Consider the following 18,529-nt stretch of genomic DNA (forward strand, 5'->3'; position numbering starts at 1 on the left):
TGTAGTTTAGAACCCGACCACCAGATGTGCAGTAAGGAGCCCGGTTCGGCTCCACATCTCCAACATAGAGGGGAAACAGAGGGATAGATGGTGTGTAGCCTCAGGGGAGTCTTGTACCATCTTGAAAAAAGTTTTAAGGCATTTTCTTGAGTGTGTACGTTGACTGACCCTTTATGAATGCTGGAGTACAGTATACAGCTTCCCAATTCTGTTAGGTCTATTGAAAGCTCCGTTTCCCATTTCCGGCTGGCCCAGTTGTCTTTGGGTTTGCCATCAGGAAATAGTAAAGCATAAGTATAGGAAATAAGGTGGGTCAAAGGGTCGGGATTCGAGCACAATGTCTCAAAGGGGGTGGGCTGGCGGGACCAGGCCGGTTTCGGGCGCGGCTTCTCAAAAAAGTGCCTGAGTTGGACATACGTCCAGAACGGGAACGTTCGGTTCCTCGTCCTTTTTTTTTTTTCCTCATTCTAGATAGAAGGGTGAAAGGTAAAAGGTAAAATCCGGGTTGTTTCTAAGTGGGGTCATAGGGCCCAGTAGAGTGGAGATCCGATATTTAGAGCAAGCCGTTCTAAAGGTAGTCAGCGTCGGGAAAATGAGAGGGTGAGTTCGACATGAAGGGGGAATGCTGTTTGTCGATATCCATGAGGTAAGGGCTAACGGGACAGACGAGAACGAATGTTCCAGTCATACCCAATCTTTGGACGTGAGGTGGACATTCCAGTCAATAATTCTAGAAAGGTGATATGCCTGGTGGTATTTAAATAGAGCTGGGAGACCTAAGCCCCCTTTCAACTTAGGGATGGTGAGACTGTCGAAGCTTAACCGAGGTCTAAGGCCGCGTACACACGGTCGATCCATCCAATGAGAATGGTCCGACGGACCGTTTTCATTGGTTCACCGCAGAAGTGGCCCGACGACCTGATTATGCGTGCACACCGTCAGTCCAAAATCCGATCGGGTCAGAACGCGGACACGTAAACCACGTACAACGTCACTATAAAGGGGTAGGCCAAAGCCTTCGTCGCCGCCCTTGAGTCCGCTTTTGCTAATTCCGTGTAACCGCGTGTTAGTGAAAGATTGGTGAGAGCCGATTCGCGCTTTTCAGTCTCCGTGCTTTTTCAGATCGTATTCTCAGGTTCAGTGTGTGCTTGTGGGTTCGTATTTGTCATTCAGTGCTGGCTTTCAGGTTGTTTTTGCTTTGCAGTGCCATCCTGTCCGCTCATATCTGTGTGCAGTATGTTCTTTACAGGAATTGCTGGATTTGGGGGTGCTTTCTGTTTGAAGTGCGTTCTGACCAGCCGACTGGTTTGAAGCCATGATGGAGCAGCGTGATTTTGCTAAAATTCATGCTGCGTATGGGCTGGCTTCTGCAGTTCATACTAACTCAAGGACTTTGGCCAGGACCAGAGGGAGGAGGTGTTCCTGGGCCAAAAGTTGGTTGCGCCAGCGTGACCAATTTTCTCATATGCCTCTGCTTAGGGAAATCCAGGAGAATAATCCTGATGACTTCAGGAACTTTCTCTGTATGACGGACCCCGTTTTCCACCGTCTATTGGATCTTCTGTCCCCCTATATCACGAGGCAGGACACTGTGATGCGCCAAGCCATCACGGCCGAGCAGAGGCTTATTGCCACGTTGCGGTACCTGGCGACTGGGAGGAGCCTGCAGGACCTCAAGTTCTCGACAGGCATCTCTCCACAGGCGCTTGGAATCATCATACCGGAGACGTGTTCTGCTATCGTTTAAGTCATGCAGGAGGAGTATATTAAGGTAAGCTTCCTCCTTTAAACATCACAATCTCTGTTTTTAATGTATGCTTATATCTTCTTTTTTTTGCAGATTTCCCTACTTCCCATGATTGTATTATGCTGTGAATGTTCCCTTTTGTCCCCATGCCTGTTTGAAGCTTTCCATGCTCTTTTCTTGTCCTACATGCATCTTTCCCTTCACTAAACCTGTCCAGCATGCTATCCTAGGGCCAAACACACCTATCCTAGTCTTTTTTCAACCTTATTTTAGTCTGCTCCATTGTAGTCCTGCCCCCCCCCCCCCTTATTTTAGTTTTTTCTTTTTTGTAATATTTTTAGGCATAGTGCTACCTGTTTAGAATTTTTAGGGCCTACACTCAGCTAGACCCCCCCCCTAAAAATGTTTAATGCCCCATCAGAGGGGTGAGGAGTCTGATTTAAGTGGGCCTATATCTTTGGCCATGTAATACTCACTCCAATGCTAGTAAATGTTTTAATGATGTGGCACAAGGATGTTTTGGAATTGTGATTGCAATGTTTATTTAGCAAATTTTTAACTGTAATTTTTTGTTTGTCCCCACAGTTTCAGACTGTGGCTTCCCAATTTGCCCAGCGGTGTGATTTTCCGAACTGCGGAGGGGCAATAGATGGGAAACACGTCCGCATAGTGCCGCCACCCCGTTCGGGGTTGTACTATTTTAACTACAAAGGTTTTCATAGTATCGTGTTGATGGCGGTGGTGTCGGCACAGTACGAATTTTTGTATGTGGATGTGGGGAAGAACGGTTGGCTGTCTGATGGGGGAGTGTTCGCGCAGACGGAGTTTGCCAAGCGTCTACAATCTGGTGGTCTAGAACTGCCACGGGATGAAGACAATTTGGAGGGACTTCCGTTTGTTTTTCTCGCGGATAAATCTTTCAGGCTTGGACCTCACCTCATGCGGCCTTTTCCCCAGAGGACCCTCACCCCGGAGAGGAGGGTTTTCAATTTCCGGCTGGCCAGAGCTCGGAGGGTAGTCGACAATGCCTTTGGGATACTCGCCAGCCGGTTCCGCCTGTTCTTGAGAGCGATACACCAGGCGGCATATAAATTGAACACCATTGTTTTTGCCTGTTGCATTTTTCACAATTTTTTACGCAGGCACTCCCAGTCGTACCTAGCCAACATTGATGCTGAGGCAGGACTACCCTCAGATACCTTTCCTGGCATGGACACTGGTCGCGCTGGCTTGGCCCCCCAATCTGCTCGTGAGGCACGCGACAAATATGTTGAGTACTTCATGGGTCGGGGGGCCATTGCTATGCCAGAAAATATTTCTTCCTAATTCGGCCCCCAAAAGAAAGAAATATTTATTACCTAATAAACAATTTGACCATTGGAATGTATACAGTTGTTTGTCATTCTTGCTTTGGTTTCATTTTCTATGTCTCCCTGGTTCTCCTTCTAGTGCACTTCTAGTGCCAAATGTAGTTCTCAGTTTTAGTAAATAAACACAATTGCACAGTAGTCACTCATCTACTTACTCGTATTGAGCATAGAAAGAAGAAGCCACTCCATTTTTATATTTTTCTGGGGTTTTTATTCTGTGCTCAACCTCCTTTTTAATTTTTGTCTGGTAACAAAAGAGACAAGTGTTTGTTTCTGCACAACGTTTGATTTTTTTTTAAGATTTTTTTTTTTAGTTTTTTTCTTATTTTTACAAAAAAACAAGATCTCCAAACAATGGAACTTACAAAGTTCAACCTTCTCCCAAACACATGTGATGGGGTGATGTCACCCCAGAACAAGCCAAAATTTGAAGATGCACACATTTTGACTGGCCAAATGGGGAATTCTCTCCTGATACCATGCCAAATGTCAACATGTGCTATCTGCCATCATGGGTGATCAATGGATGTGTTTTGGGGGGGCAAACCCTTCCTCTCACCTACTTGAGTAGCGAGGAAGGGCTTGAACCCACAAAGCAAAGCCAATCGATATCCTGTGATGGCAGACAGCACATGTTGGCACACTGTGTGTATCTTCAAATTTTGGCGTGTGGATTATCCAATACAAATTGGTGTGCAAAACATAACCTTGAAAGAGGTTTTTTTTGGGGGGGGGGGGGGTTAATCTTGTATACGGCCCATCATGTCCATTTCAGTACTGCATTCCATAATTTGTTGGATGACAATTTGGGCACTAGCCCTGGAAAAGTGTGTACTACCAGATGCAGGGATACCACCATCTTCATCCCCTAAAAAAAAAAAAAAAAAAGTTTTTTTTAATAATGTGCAGGCCTGCCTACATCTCTTTTTCCCTGTGAAGCTGGGGGGACACTGACCTGTTGTGCTGATAATCTCCACCTCTCCATCTTCCACAACTCCTTCTTCCACCACTCCTCCTTCCTCCTCAATTTCTTCCACCACTCCTTCTTCTACCACTCCCTCTTCCACCATGATTTCTTCCTCCTCGATTTCTTCCACCACTCCTTCTTCCACCACTCCTTCCACCACTCCTTCTTCCTCCTCGATTTCCTACACCACTCCTTCTTCAACATCCTCCTCCTCCACATGCTGTGGTTGGTGGGGTTTCTTGGGTCTGGCCCTCCTTGCCTCCTCCGAATGGTGTCCTCTTCTTTCCCCTAATAACAAGAAAAACAAGGTATACTCAGCACACCGAGTTTTGAGGGCAGAAAGAGCAAACATTGTTTAGAAGTGGGCTCTAATTTCATGTTTAGGATCATTCCTACAAACATATAGCTAGTTTCATAAAGATTTACGCCGGCGTATCAGTAGATACGCCAACGTAACTCTGAATCTGTGCCGTCGTAAGTTTAAGTGTATTCTCAAACTGAGATACACTTAAACCTATCTAAGATACGATGGCTTGCGCCTTCGTATCTTAGGGTGCAATATTTAGGCTGGCCGCTAGGTGGCGCTTCCATTGAGTTCGGCGTAAAATATGTAAATGACTAGATACGCCTATTCACGAACGTACGTGCGCCCGTCGCAGTAAAGATACGCCGTTTACGTAAGGCATTTTCAGGCGTAAAGTTATTACATCAAATAGCTGGACTAGTCAATGTTAAGTATGGCCGTCGTTCCCGCGTCGAAATGTGAAAATTTTAAGTCGTTTGTGTAAGTCGTCCGTGAATAGGGCTGGGCGTCATTTACGTCCACGTCGAAACCAATACGTCCTTGCGGCGTACTTTGGAGCAATGCACACTGGGATATGTACACGGACGGCGCATGCGCCGTTCGTAAAAAAACTCAATCACGTCGGGTCACAGTTAATATACATAAAACACGCCCCCCCCACATCCTCATTTGAATTAGGCGCGCTTCGCCGGCCTATTCACGCTACGCTGCAACTTAGGAGGCAAGTACTTTGTGAATACAGTACTTGCCTATCTAACTTACGGCGGCGTAGTGTAAATGCCATACGCTACACCTGCCTAACGTTGCGCGCCCCTACCTGAATCTAGCTAATAAACTTTGTTTGTCTGACTTCTCCCAAGCTGGGATCTTGCCCCTTTTTGGCAAAGTGACACACATGGATGCACCCCCAAAAAAATATTTGTGGGTGACCCTATTTAAAAAGTTAGTTATGGGGGACACACAGGTGCTCTTGAGTCCAGATGTGAAAACAGCTGTTTATTATCTCACTGTGTGAATGAATGATTCAAGTTTGCCCTTCACATTCTAGTAAAGTTGAACAAACACATCATCTTGTCAACATTGTTTATAAACGATGTTTTACGCCAAATAGGCATGTCCACAGGTGTGCTTTTCCTGGAACAACGGAAAAAATCGGATTTGTGAGGAACGATGTGGAGGAACAATGTTTACTACGAACGGGAAAATAATACACTTTGCAAAAACCATCAAATTACTTTGCCATGTTCAAAAGTACAACCAGGCCAAAGAAGCACATGGAGAAAAACATGTTCACAAATTAGAAAGTCAATTGCAAAAAAAAACATTCAAATTACCTACTTTTTTCAATAATTCGCTTGATCTTCCTATACTGCTCTGGCTCATGCAGTTTCAAGTCCGACCATCTCTTTCTCAGCTGCTCCTTGGACCTTGTGACCCCAAATATGGCATAAAGTCTCCTTGTCACTTTATCCATTATTTTTGCCTTCCTCCGATTAGGGGTGTTGTATGGGCCATAATCCCCATCATAATCCTTCCTCCACAGAATGTCCACCATCTCCACCATTTCTTCTAGTGACATATTTGTTGCGCCTGGGCCTGGATCGTGACGTTCGCGCCTCCTGCCTTTCCTCGTCGGGAAAGGGTAACCCAAGCTCCTGTGACATGAGAGAGTGGGTAACCGCTCAAAGAGAACCAGGTAGTCTGATTCCTGTGGTCCGAGCCAAGGGTGCAGGCAGTGCAATCAAAATGCAGGTTAGGATGAAGGAAAAAAGCTGGGACAGCCGCACTCCAAAAAAACTCCTCCTTTAATTAAAAATCACAAAATACATGCCACAGCAAAAAACAGCACAACAAAAGAAAAGCTGACGTTTCGCACTATGCCTTAGTGCTTCTTCATAGCTAGTGTATAAACAGTAAAATGAGTGAATATATACCTTACAACCCAATAAGTGGGAGGGGGCTCTGGAAACAATTAGGTTAAACAGGGTCCCCTGTGAAGTTTGGGTGTGTCTCGACAGACAATCAGAGAGTGTCTCATGTGGACTATGTCTCATGCAAATTCATAGTGAATAGTGAACATTGGATAAAATGATGTGTTGACCCAATGGAGAAGTGGGGTGCAGAAAAATGTGAAAGAGAGTGTAGGAGTATGTGTAAGTGTGAAGAAATATATTTGAGTGTAAGAGAAGTGAATTGAAGTGGACAGGAAATGGAATGATATGTGTAAAACATGTATAACTTGTATAAGTAACAAATAAAATGAAATTAAGAAAACAAAAAATATGATATGAATTGAAGTGCGATAAAGTAAAGTGAAATTAATTAAAAAAGAAGAAAGAAAAACAAATAAAAAGTGAAATGGGGAAAAAAAAAGGGAAAAAAATAGGGGTGAATATGACGCTGAACCATAAAAAAGGGGATTTTTAATACAGCTTACCTGTAAAATCCTTTTCTTGGAGTACATCACGGGACACAGAGCGGCATATTCATTACTATGTGAGTTATATGGAGTACCTTCAGGTGATGGACACTGGCAATCTCAAACAGGAAGTCCCCTCCCTATATAACCCCCTCCCATAGGAGGAGTGCCTCAGTTTTGTAGCAAGCAGTATGCCACCCAAAATGTTCCCCATAAGAGGGGTGGGAGCTCTGTGTCCCGTGATGTACTCCAAGAAAAGGATTTTACAGGTAAGCTGTATTAAAAATCCCCTTTTCTTTTCCGTACATCACGGGACACAGAGCGGCATATTCATTACTATGTGGGATGTCCGAAAGCAATGCTTCCAATGAGGGGAGGGAGACATCTCAGCCAGGAGATTTAATTCAGAAAGTATTCTTTAAATCATAATAAATCCAAATTAAATCCAACAAAAAATTATTATTCTGATTAATTTAATTAATTCATTAATCAATCAAGGGTGCCCCGAGTCTAGAGGATCTCAAATCGCAGCCTGCAGCACTGCCTGTCCAAAGGCTGCATCGGCCCTTCGTCTCACGTCCAATTGGTAAAATTTTGTGAACGTGTGGACCGATGACCAGGTTGCCGCTTTGCAAACCTGAGCCACAGAGATCTGGTGGTGTGCTGCCCAGGAGGCGCTCATGGCCCTAGTAGAATGGGCTTTAACTGATAAAGGAGGGGGCAACCCCTTCAAGCCATAGGCTTGACCGATTACTTGCTTAATCCATCTAGAGATGGTAGCTTTAGCTGCTGCCTGACCTCTTTTAGGCCCTTCCGGCAGAATGAACAATGTATCCGTCTCTCGAATCTCTTCTGTAGCTTTGAGATAGGCCTTCATGGCCCTGACAACATCCAAGGTGTGCAGTAACCCTTCCTTTCTAGAAGAGGGCTTTGGAAAAAAGGATGGTAGGACCAAATCCTGGTTCAAGTGAAAACTGGACACCACCTTGGGCAGAAAAGACGGATGTGGACGGAGAACCACCCTATCCTTATGTAGAATGAGGTAAGGTTCTCTACAAGACAAGGCTGCCAGCTCTGAAACTCTTCTAGCGGAAGCCATAGCGACCAAAAATACCAATTTCCGAGTCAGTAAAACTAACGGAACCTCTGCCAGAGGCTCAAATGGCTGTTTCTGCAGTGCTGACAACACAAGATTCAAATCCCACGGACAAACCGGAGACTTGATGGGGGGATTAATGCGTAAGACCCCCTGAAAAAAGGTTTTAACTAAAGAGTGCGTGGCTAACGGCCTCTGAAACCATACTGATAAGGCAGAAATCTGTCCTTTAATAGTACTTAAGGCCAAACCCTTATCTACCCCTATCTGGAGGAAACGCAATACCCTGTCAATGGTGTATTTGCGTGGAAGCCATCTCTGGGACTCACACCAGCTTACGTAGGCCCTCCAGACCCTGTAATAAATTACTCTGGAGACTGGTTTTCTAGCCTTAATCAGAGTAGAAATAACTTGGCTAGATAGGCCCCTACCCCTGAGGATCAGGGATTCAGCCGCCAAGCCGTCAAATTTAGATGCCGTAAGGCAGGGTGGAGTATCGGGCCTTGAGAAAGTAGGTCTGGCCGAAGCGGAAGGGTCCATGGTTCGCCCACTGACATTCTCACGATCAGTGAGTACCACGACCTCCGGGGCCATGCGGGGGCTATCAGAATGATTGGTTTGTTTTCCACCCTGATCCTGCGCAGCAGGCGGGGCAGCATCTGTAACGGGGGGAAGGCGTACAGCAGATTGAACGGATGCCAAGGGCAAACCAACGCATCGGTTCCACAGGCCAGAGGGTCCCTTGATCGGGACATGAATTTGCTCAGTTTCCTGTTGAACCTTGATGCCATGATGTCCACATCCGGAGATCCCCATTTCTGGCAGATCTCCTGAAAGACCTGGGGATGGAGAGACCACTCCCCTGAAACCAGCTGCTGGCGACTTAAGAAGTCCGCCTGTAAATTGTCCACCCCTGGAATAAAGATCGCCGAGATGCATGGTACATGCAACTCTGCCCACAGGAAAATTAAGCTCACTTCCCTTTGGGCGGCTCGACTTTTCGTGCCCCCCTGGTGATTTATATATGCTACAGCCGTGGCATTGTCGGACTGCACTCTCACTGGAAACCCTAGAAGTTTGGACGTCCAGGCCTTTAAGGCTAAACGGGCCGCCCTGATCTCCAGGACATTGATTGGCAGCCCCCTTTCCGACTCTGTCCAAACTCCCTGCTGGACTTGCCCATCCAGGACCGCTCCCCAGCCCTTCAGGCTGGCATCTGTGGTTACCAGTTTCCAGATGATGGGGCTGAATGACTTCCCTTTTAGGAGGTTCTGAGGCTTTAGCCACCAGTAGAGACTTTGCCGGACCCTTGATGGGAGGATCAACGGAAGATCCAGGCGTTGCGGATCTTTGTTCCATGCAGACAGGATGGTAGCCTGTAGGATTCGAGTATGTGCCTGAGCGTATGGCACTGCCTCGAAAGCGGCCACCATCTTTCCCAGTAATCTCATGCACAATCGTATAGTTGGCTGCCTTTTGCTTAGCACCAACTGAATCAATTCTTTGATCCCTTTGAAACTTCTTTAAAGGAAGAAACACTCTTTGCTGATCCTGTCTAGCAGCATGCCGAGGTATTCCAATCGGTTTTGTGGGCTGCAAAGCCGACTTTTCTTGGTTTAAAACCCAACCGAATACCTCGAGGTACTGAACTGAAAGGGCTACCGCTCGACACAGGCCCGGAGCAGAGTGATCTATGATCAGGAGGTCGTCCAAATAGGCCAGGATCAAGATTCCCTGGGTCCTTAGATTGGCCAAGATGGGGGCCAGGACCTTTGTAAACACACGGGGGGCAGTAGCCAACCCGAAAGGAAGAGCCACAAATTGATAGTGGCGCCCTGCGATAGCAAAGCGTAGGAATTTTTGATGACCCTGAAAAATTGGGACATGAAGATATGCGTCTCTTATGTCTATTGAGGCCAAGAAATCGTTTCGCTGCAGGGCTGCGGAGGCAGACCGTATGGATTCCATCCGAAAGGACCGAATCCTCAGGTAAGAATTTAGAATCTTTAGATCCAGGATGGGCCTTACATCGCCGTTGGGCTTTGGTACGACGAACAGATTGGAGTAAAAGCCTAGCTTGTGCTCCTGAACTGGTACCTCTACGATTACCCCTTGGTTTAGAAGACGATCCAAGGCTGTTAGCAAGGCAGCCCTCCTTTCCGGATCGCTTGGAATTCTTGATTCCTGAAAATGCGGAGGGGGAAACTCCCGAAATTCTATTTTGTAACCAGACGCCACCAGTGAAAGAACCCACTTGTCGGGGATCTTGGCTTCCCAAATCTTTGCAAAGAATCGAAGCCTGCCCCCCACCCGATTGAGTGGGGGCGCCCCTTCACAACGCTGACTTTGGAGCAGGTTTAACTGGCTTGCGGACCCATGGTCGCTTGCCACCCGCGGCCTGCCCTTGCGACTTATTACCAAAGTTTGACCGTGCAGGAGGCCGTCGATACTGCCTGGGGGCCGAGGGCCCTGGGGCTGGGGATTGCTGCCGCTTAAACGCTGGACCCCGAAATCTCCTTTTGACTGGTAAAAGAGTACTCTTGCCACTAGATATCGTCTGTATGTACTTATCCAGATCTTCCCCAAAGAGCCTTCCTCCGTGGAAGGGAAAACCCGCCAACAGCTTTTTACACGGAGTCTCTGCCGACCAATTCTTTAGCCACAGGAGCCTTCGCATATGCACCAAGAACAGCGATAGACGGGAAGCTTGTTGGATGGAGTCCTTTATGGCATCCACCGCGAAACATAGAGCCCTGGGAAGGTCGGCCAGATCCTGTGCCTGCTGAGCCGGGAGCTCTTTTAGCATCTGCTTAGTCTGGTCTTTTAACGCCTGACAAACGCCAATTGCAGCCACGGCCGGTTGCACCACTGCCCCTGCAGTAGAAAAGGATGCCTTCAAAAGGGTTTCCAACCGCTTATCAACCGGATCCTTGAACATCTGTATGTTTTCTACTGGGCAAGTTAAAGATTTGTTTACGCAGGAGACCGCTGCATCCACAGCGGGAAGCACCCATTTCTTTGAAAATTTTTCCTCCATGGGGTACAAAACAGAAAACCTTTTAGGAGGCACAAAAATTTTATCGGGCCGGGCCCAATCTTGAAAGATCAGGTCTTCCAGTAATGGGAAACACTGCGTTACTTAATGGTGCTTTTAAGGAGCCCAAAGAGGATACGGCAGGAATCTGAGGCCCTGGCGAGGGCAGCTTAAAAGCCGAGCGGACCATGTCCGTTAAAGACTGTACCCACAGATTCTCTGCTTGAGATACCGAAAAAGGTTCCTCAATAGTGGACTCCTCAATGTCTGAACCTTCTAGGCCCTGCTCCGTTTGGTCCTCCTGGGATTCTAAATCCTCTGGGGAGAGAATCTCAGCATCAGAGGACACCAATTTAGGGGACGGAGATCTAGTCCGCTTTTTGGCTGTCAAAGAATTAGTAAGCAAAGTTGTCAGCCTCTGTTCTAACCCCTGCAGGGAGACAGATAACATATCCTGTGTGACAAACACTGGGTCGGGCAGAATGGGGCCAGCCACAGCACCTACCACACCTAATGGCTCCTCAAGGGCGGTATTTTCTAGCTTACTAGGAGAGGACAGAACCGGCATAGATAGATTAAGATCCTCAGAGCTAGAGGGGGAACCCTTCTGTTTCTTTGCCTGTTTAGCACCTTTAGTCCCCGAACCTTTAGGGCCCATGATACAATACCGAGGCACTCCGCTACTAACAACTGACTGTTGTAGCAAGGAGAATAAACCAAGAAATATACAAGTAGCTTAAGGCACGAAACCTTATAAGCTTATGGGAAGGTAGTGCACACCTTTCCCCTGAAAGAAAACCTCTTTCCCCTTTTTTTTTTTTTTTTTTGTGTCTTGTTTTTTTTTTTTTTTTTTTTTTTAAATAGTTAAACAAATTTTTTTTTTTTTTTTTTGCACTTTTTAAAGGGACTGTGTAAATTGCCAGACTGCTGTCAAAGACCCTTTGGCTAATAGAGAAAATTAGGGAAAACTTCCTATTTTCTCCCTTAATCAGTGAGGAGCTTAGCTCCAGACCTATACAGGTCTCTTTACCGCCACTAGGTGTCACCCTTTCCTCCGCTCTGTCCACGCTCTGTGTCCCTCCGGTCAGCAGACGAATCCCACACTGACCGGAGGACAGAACTGCTGCTGATACCAGCGAGGGGGGAACGCCCCCCTCTCCCCGCCGACGTCGCGACGCTCCCCGCCCCCTCAGCGCGCATCTACATCATGCGCGCGCACGCGCGCGCGCGTCCCAGAGGGGAAGCATCCCTGAGGAGAGGAGCAGCACGCCGGCGGCGCAAGAGGACCCAGAGCTGCAGGGGAACCCAATACAGGCAAGTCCCTGGTCTTTAAGCCGGGAGATAACGGGGGGTGGGCCTGCCCTGCTTTCCCTAGAACCAGGCAAAGGAGCCTCTACCCCCCAAAACCATGCGGGACAGCCACAAGCAGACACAGTCCGTGGGGGAGGGGGGTACACTAGTAAATGGGAGGTGACCATCCTGTCTAGCAGACATAGTGGTAGAAGTTTGCCCATGCAGAGCATCCCAGGCTAAACCCAACTAGTCTTCCCCCTGAGGGACCTGCCGACGAACCAAGTTCCGCAGGCCCCCCTCTTACCTGCTCCACGCTGCAGGGCCTTGCAAAAAGCAAGAGGCCCAATCTTCCCCCATCTCCGTGGGGTCTGTACTAGACCTTCAGGGACCCGGGTCCGGTGGAACACCACTGCCCTGGACCTATATAGCATCCTGGCAACAGTGCCTTTTGGGCTTTTGGAAAGCTCAAAGTTCTGGGCCCAGGATCCAGCCCCTTAGTGAAGGGGCATTATAGGCGAAACCCCACGACTTGGGGCCCGGGTACTGTCCACTTTGGCTCTGAGGCACTTTGGACAGATCCGGTATAGTCTGCCTAGTCTCAAAGACCTGGAGGCAAACTTCTCTGTGACCAACACCTAAGACACTGGCGAAAAAACTGAGGCACTCCTCCTATGGGAGGGGGTTATATAGGGAGGGGACTTCCTGTTTGAGATTGCCAGTGTCCATCACCTGAAGGTACTCCATATAACCCACATAGTAATGAATATGCCGCTCTGTGTCCCGTGATGTACGGAAAAGAAAGGACGATGCATAAACCATAAAATAATATGGTGTAATGTAGTGAACAAAAAATGCCTAAAGATTGAGCATAGTGTAAAGGTGCACTTACTCATTATTGAAATAATAACTGAGACACCGGGCATCTATCTGGACTGGTTAAACATTCATTGTGAGCTGAACCATTAATACAAAGACAAAAACAAAAGCAAAAAGATGTGAACATGTGTGGCCGTTTATAGAAGAGTTCTAAAATATCCTAAAAATCAGTAAATGAGTAAACATGCAGAGTAGTATGGAATGATAGTAAAAAAGAGGCACTTGAAATGTCGGGAAGTGTCAATGTTGCTAATGAGGCTAATGAAAAATAACCGCTATTAGCGGACAATTGCCAACATGTGAACCTCAATCTAAATAGAGAAACTCTCTAGAGAATGATAGCGATCAGGGTATGGGCATGGAGTGTGTGTCAGGTTGCATAGCGGAATCGATATATTGGTATTACAATATTTTAATACTTTAATGTTAGACTGGAAAGGGAAAAGTAAAACCAAAAGGAAACCAAAAGGTTAGTGAAGGGTTAATGAAAAACTCCCTAGGCAGTAGGTAAACATGTGTTGAAATCGAAAATACGCTATCTGATTCTCTGTCTTGACACATCCAATTACAGAAAAAGCCACATTTGAGGCCACCACATCTCACCGACAACAAAGACATCGCCATACATGTCGCAATGACTGTGCGATCTACATGAATTAAATACTTAAATGTGTATTTACAAGGAACAAATAAAATTCGATAAAACGGAGAAGCCGAACATTGCTGTTGACAGCTGTATATACAAAAAACAGTTAATACAGTAATAAGAACAAAAAACACACAATATGCATATGAAATGTTCCGATAAACATGTTAAGATAACGAGCAATATCGTATGAATGGCTGGGAAGCCAGCAGAACTGTAATCGTGGGACATATCTTGCAATGTATGTTGGTTGGTTCTCTAATGAAACCCAAAAAGAAAGAAAGAAGATAGTATAGGATACTGAGATCTTGTTTAAAAGGGTGCCAAGAGCCTAGGAGGTGTTTTGTAATCCTCTTACAAAGAAGGAGATACTGTATTTATGGATCCTGTAAAAATCGGGGAAAAAACATCCAGGGTGCTTGTAAGAAAATAAGGTTAGGAAAAAAGGCAAGATGAAAAGAAAGGGGGGGAGGGGGAAGGGAATAAGGAGAAAAATGGGAAAAGGAAGAGCAAAAAAAAAGCAAAAAAAAAAAAAAAGGGTGGAAGTGGAAGTGAAAAAAAAAAAAAAGTGGAAGTGGAGAAAAAAAAAAATATATATATATATTTTTGAAATGAAAATGAGAAAAGATAAAAGTAAATGTAAAAATAAACATAGGGCAGGGACAACTGGCAGATCGAGGGAGCTTAATGTATGTTTAGGACCGGGCTCATATAGAATGAAGTATGATAAGCCTCTTAAATACCTAGAGTGAGATATACAGTGAGATGGGATACATAGGAATCGCATGCATACATAAGATAAGATGGATGTGCTGGTACTTGGGCATATACATAATCTGAATGTGTAATTAGAACGCTTCAAAAACCAAAAATCTACCACATGTGTTGTAAAGACATGTATTGGAGAGCGTGAAGAAGGTATAATGTAAAATCCATGTCGGAGAAATATCGGTTATCAGCGAAATAGTTCTGTATGTATATATAGTGCCCTCAAGAACCGGACACTTCTAGAGTAAAAAAAAGGGGGGGGGAAATTAGGAGACACAAAATCAGAGAAAAATCTCCAAGGAGATGTGATGAGCTGTGTAGTATGTAATTGTGGCAATAATGGACAATGGTGCAAACGTGAAACTGGATACTGATACTGATCAGTCATAAAAATGGGACACATCCCACTCAAAATTCATTCCAGACGGAATTCTGGTTTGGAGTGAAAAGATCCAGTACAATTCACGTTTGCACAATGACCGGAACTTGTCGCCTCCCCTGATGGGGGTTTTGACCTGTTCTACACCCTGTATAACAAGACTGGTGATGTCCTTAAAGTGTATGTTGTTCCAATGTCGTGCCACATTGGTGTTTTTATTGGTGGAGATATCATAAAGATGGTCCCTGAGGCGATCTCTAAGCCTACGAATTGTACGTCCCACATACTGTATATTACACAGTGTGCAGGAAATGACATGCACAATGTGTTTGGTGTTGCAATTCATGAAACTCTTAATCTCAAATTCTCTATGATTGCTACATGAAATGACGTGTTGGCCTGTTTTGATGAAGCCGCAATAGATGCAGCTTTTAATACCACACTTGAAGGTGCCCTTAAAGCTCAGCCAGCCATGATGGGTGATTTTGCTATTAAATAGGCTGGGTGAAAGGGAGCTTCCAAGCGTGGGTGCCCTACGAGACACTGTTTTAATGCCCTTGAGTAGTATGGCACTATAGGCTGGGTCACTATACAGTATGGGCAGATACTTCATCACTGTGTTTTTAATTTTCTGAAACTCTAGACTGAATGGAGTAGAGAAAACTGGAGTATTATTGGAGAATTTGGAAGCTGTTCTCTTGGAACTTTGTAGCAAATTATCTCTGGGAACAGAGCTGGCAGCCAGCAGGGCTTTAGTAATGATGTGTTCAGGGTACCCTCTATCTTTAAACCTGCTTGCCATATTATGGGCCTCCTCGTTAAAGGTTTCAGGTGCACTGCAAAGTCTCCTGAGTCTGAGGAACTGGCCATACGGGACCCCCCTGATGGTGTGTCTCGGATGGGCTGAACCTGACACACACTCCATGCCCATACCCTGATCGCTATCATTCTCTAGAGAGTTTCTCTATTTAGATTGAGGTTCACATGTTGGCAATTGTCCGCTAATAGCGGTTATTTTTCATTAGCCTCATATAGCCACATTGACACTTCCCGACATTTCAAGTGCCTCTTTTTTACTATCATTCCATACTACTCTGCATGTTTACTCATTTACTGATTTTTAGGATATTTTAGAACTCTTCTATAAACGGCCACACATGTTCACATCTTTTTGCTTTTGTTTTTGTCTTTGTATTAATGGTTCAGCTCACAATGAATGTTTAACCAGTCCAGATAGATGCCCGGTGTCTCAGTTATTATTTCAATAATGAGTAAGTACACAAACACATACAGGCAACAAAAATACAAAAAACAAAAATAATATATTAATAATAATCATAAAAATAATAAAAAAACACAAGTTAATATACTATAAAACAAATAAGACCATTAGAATTAAGGTGCACCTTTACACTATGCTCAATCTTTAGGCATTTTTTGTTCACTACATTACACCATATTATTTTATGGTTTATGCATCGTCCTTTTTATGGTTCAGCATCATATTCACCCCTATTTTTTTCCCTTTTTTTTCCCCATTTCACTTTTTATTTGTTTTTCTTTCTTCTTTTTTAATTAATTTCACTTTACTTTATCGCACTTCAATTCATATCATATTTTTTGTTTTCTTAATTTCATTTTATTTGTTACTTATACAAGTTATACATGTTTTACACATATCATTCCATTTCCTGTCCACTTCAATTCACTTCTCTTACACTCAAATATATTTCTTCACACTTACACATACTCCTACACTCTCTTTCACATTTTTCTGCACCCCACTTCTCCATTGGGTCAACACATCATTTTATCCAATGTTCACTATTCACTATGAATTTGCATGAGACATAGTCCACATGAGACACTCTCTGATTGTCTGTCGAGACACACCCAAACTTCACAGGGGACCCTGTTTAACCTAATTGTTTCCAGAGCCCCCTCCCACTCATTGGGTTGTAAGGTATATATTCACTCATTTTACTGTTTATACACTAGCTATGAAGAAGCACTAAGGCATAGTGCGAAACGTCAGCTTTTCTTTTGTTGTGCTGTTTTTTGCTGTGGCATGTATTTTGTGATTTTTAATTAAAGGAGGAGTTTTTTTGGAGTGCGGCTGTCCCAGCTTTTTTCCTTCATCCTAACAAGCTCCTGTGACCCCGCCATATTCTCGTTTCATAATGTTTTAAAGGGCGTGGAAAAGAGGGAAGGGTCTGTCATGGGCGGGCGAAGAGGGCGGCGCTTCACGCATGCGCGGGTATATAAGAAGAACAACGTGAGTTAACGCGGAGTCTGCTCGAGCGGAAGTTTGTAACGGCAGAAACAAAGGTACTTTTGAAACTAGAACCAGCAGAGGCCTAGAGACTTGAGTATAATGGGATGTGGGGTTTATATGTTGATTGCACCCTTGCACGATTATTTAACTTGGGGCCCACCATGCTATTTTGCTCTCCTTTTGCTTGGAGACTGCTTCAAATATATATGTGAGATTGAAAAACCTCATTATTTTAGTGTGTATCACATCAGGCAACGATTGTGATGTTGGACAGAGGTAATTAGCCAGTGTATCATCTCATCAATGCTGATGAGGGGCATGATATCTACACTGAATAGTGCTTTGATGAATGCTATCATTACTTTGTAATGTTATTATGCCACTTATTTAGTGAAATGAAAACACAGGGTTTGCAGGTAAAGTCAGCATTTTCACCAACAATGGGTCAGAGCTGGCCATCATTTTAGCAGCAGGAGACAGTGTGTTTGTGGCTCAAAAGATTGTGCGCAGATTCTGACAATGTCAAAGCTGAGCCAAGTGGTTCTAATTGGTGTTTTTTGGTATTCTAGAAAAGCATGGATCAACTGAACGTCAAAGAAAATCTATCACGTTTAATCCAAAAATATCGCAAACTGCCCTGCCTTTGGGATTCGAGGAACCCAGCCTACCATAAGGCAAATGTGAGAACGGCAACACTCGAACAAGTTGCAACATACATGCAGACTTGGATACCGGAGTGCACAGGCACCATGATTAGGGACAAAATAAACAACATCAGGGGCACATACAGAAAGGCCTACCGGTATCTACACAAACCACAGAGCTCAGGAGCAGCAGCACACGCTGCAAAGGAGCCCAAGCTGTGGTACTACACAGAGCTCAGCTTTTTGGGGGATCAAATGGAGGGCCGGGATTCAATTTCCAGTCTTCCTTCCTTCCAGGCTTCGTTCCAGAAGAACTTCCATGGTTCCCCCTACCCCTGCAGAGTGTGAGCAGGAGGCAGATCTGCCGGCCTTCAGTGAGGTATAGTAGTTTACTACATATTTCTTGGCTGCAAAATCTTGTGGGTTTATTGAGATTAATTTCTTAGCAACAAGGAAAGCTTGGAAACACAAACAAAAGTTGTGGGCAGAAACAATTGTGTCAGGAAAACCAAATGCAGGGGTCAGAATGAAAGTCTGTTCAATTTATATTTGTAAAAAAAAAACAGTCAAGAGCATGAAAATGTGTGCAATTGTGCAAAATATTAAAACATGTCCCTTTTTACTACACAGGAAGAGACCAGCCAGAAGTCGGCAGATCCCGAAGATGTCAGCCAGGCGGAAGGGGTGAGTGGCAGCCAGGAGGAGGCCGGG

General features: G+C 45.0%; 1 protein-coding gene across 1 annotated transcript in view; it reads right to left on the bottom strand.

Moving 5' to 3' along the window:
* P2RX3 (purinergic receptor P2X 3) overlaps nucleotides 1-18,529 on the bottom strand; it is a 736,403-nt gene that overhangs the window by 26,372 nt on the left and 691,502 nt on the right. The window lies entirely within an intron of this gene.

The sequence above is a fragment of the Rana temporaria genome, chromosome 8 (genome assembly GCF_905171775.1).
Source record: "Rana temporaria chromosome 8, aRanTem1.1, whole genome shotgun sequence".
NCBI classification, from domain to species: domain Eukaryota; kingdom Metazoa; phylum Chordata; class Amphibia; order Anura; family Ranidae; genus Rana; species Rana temporaria.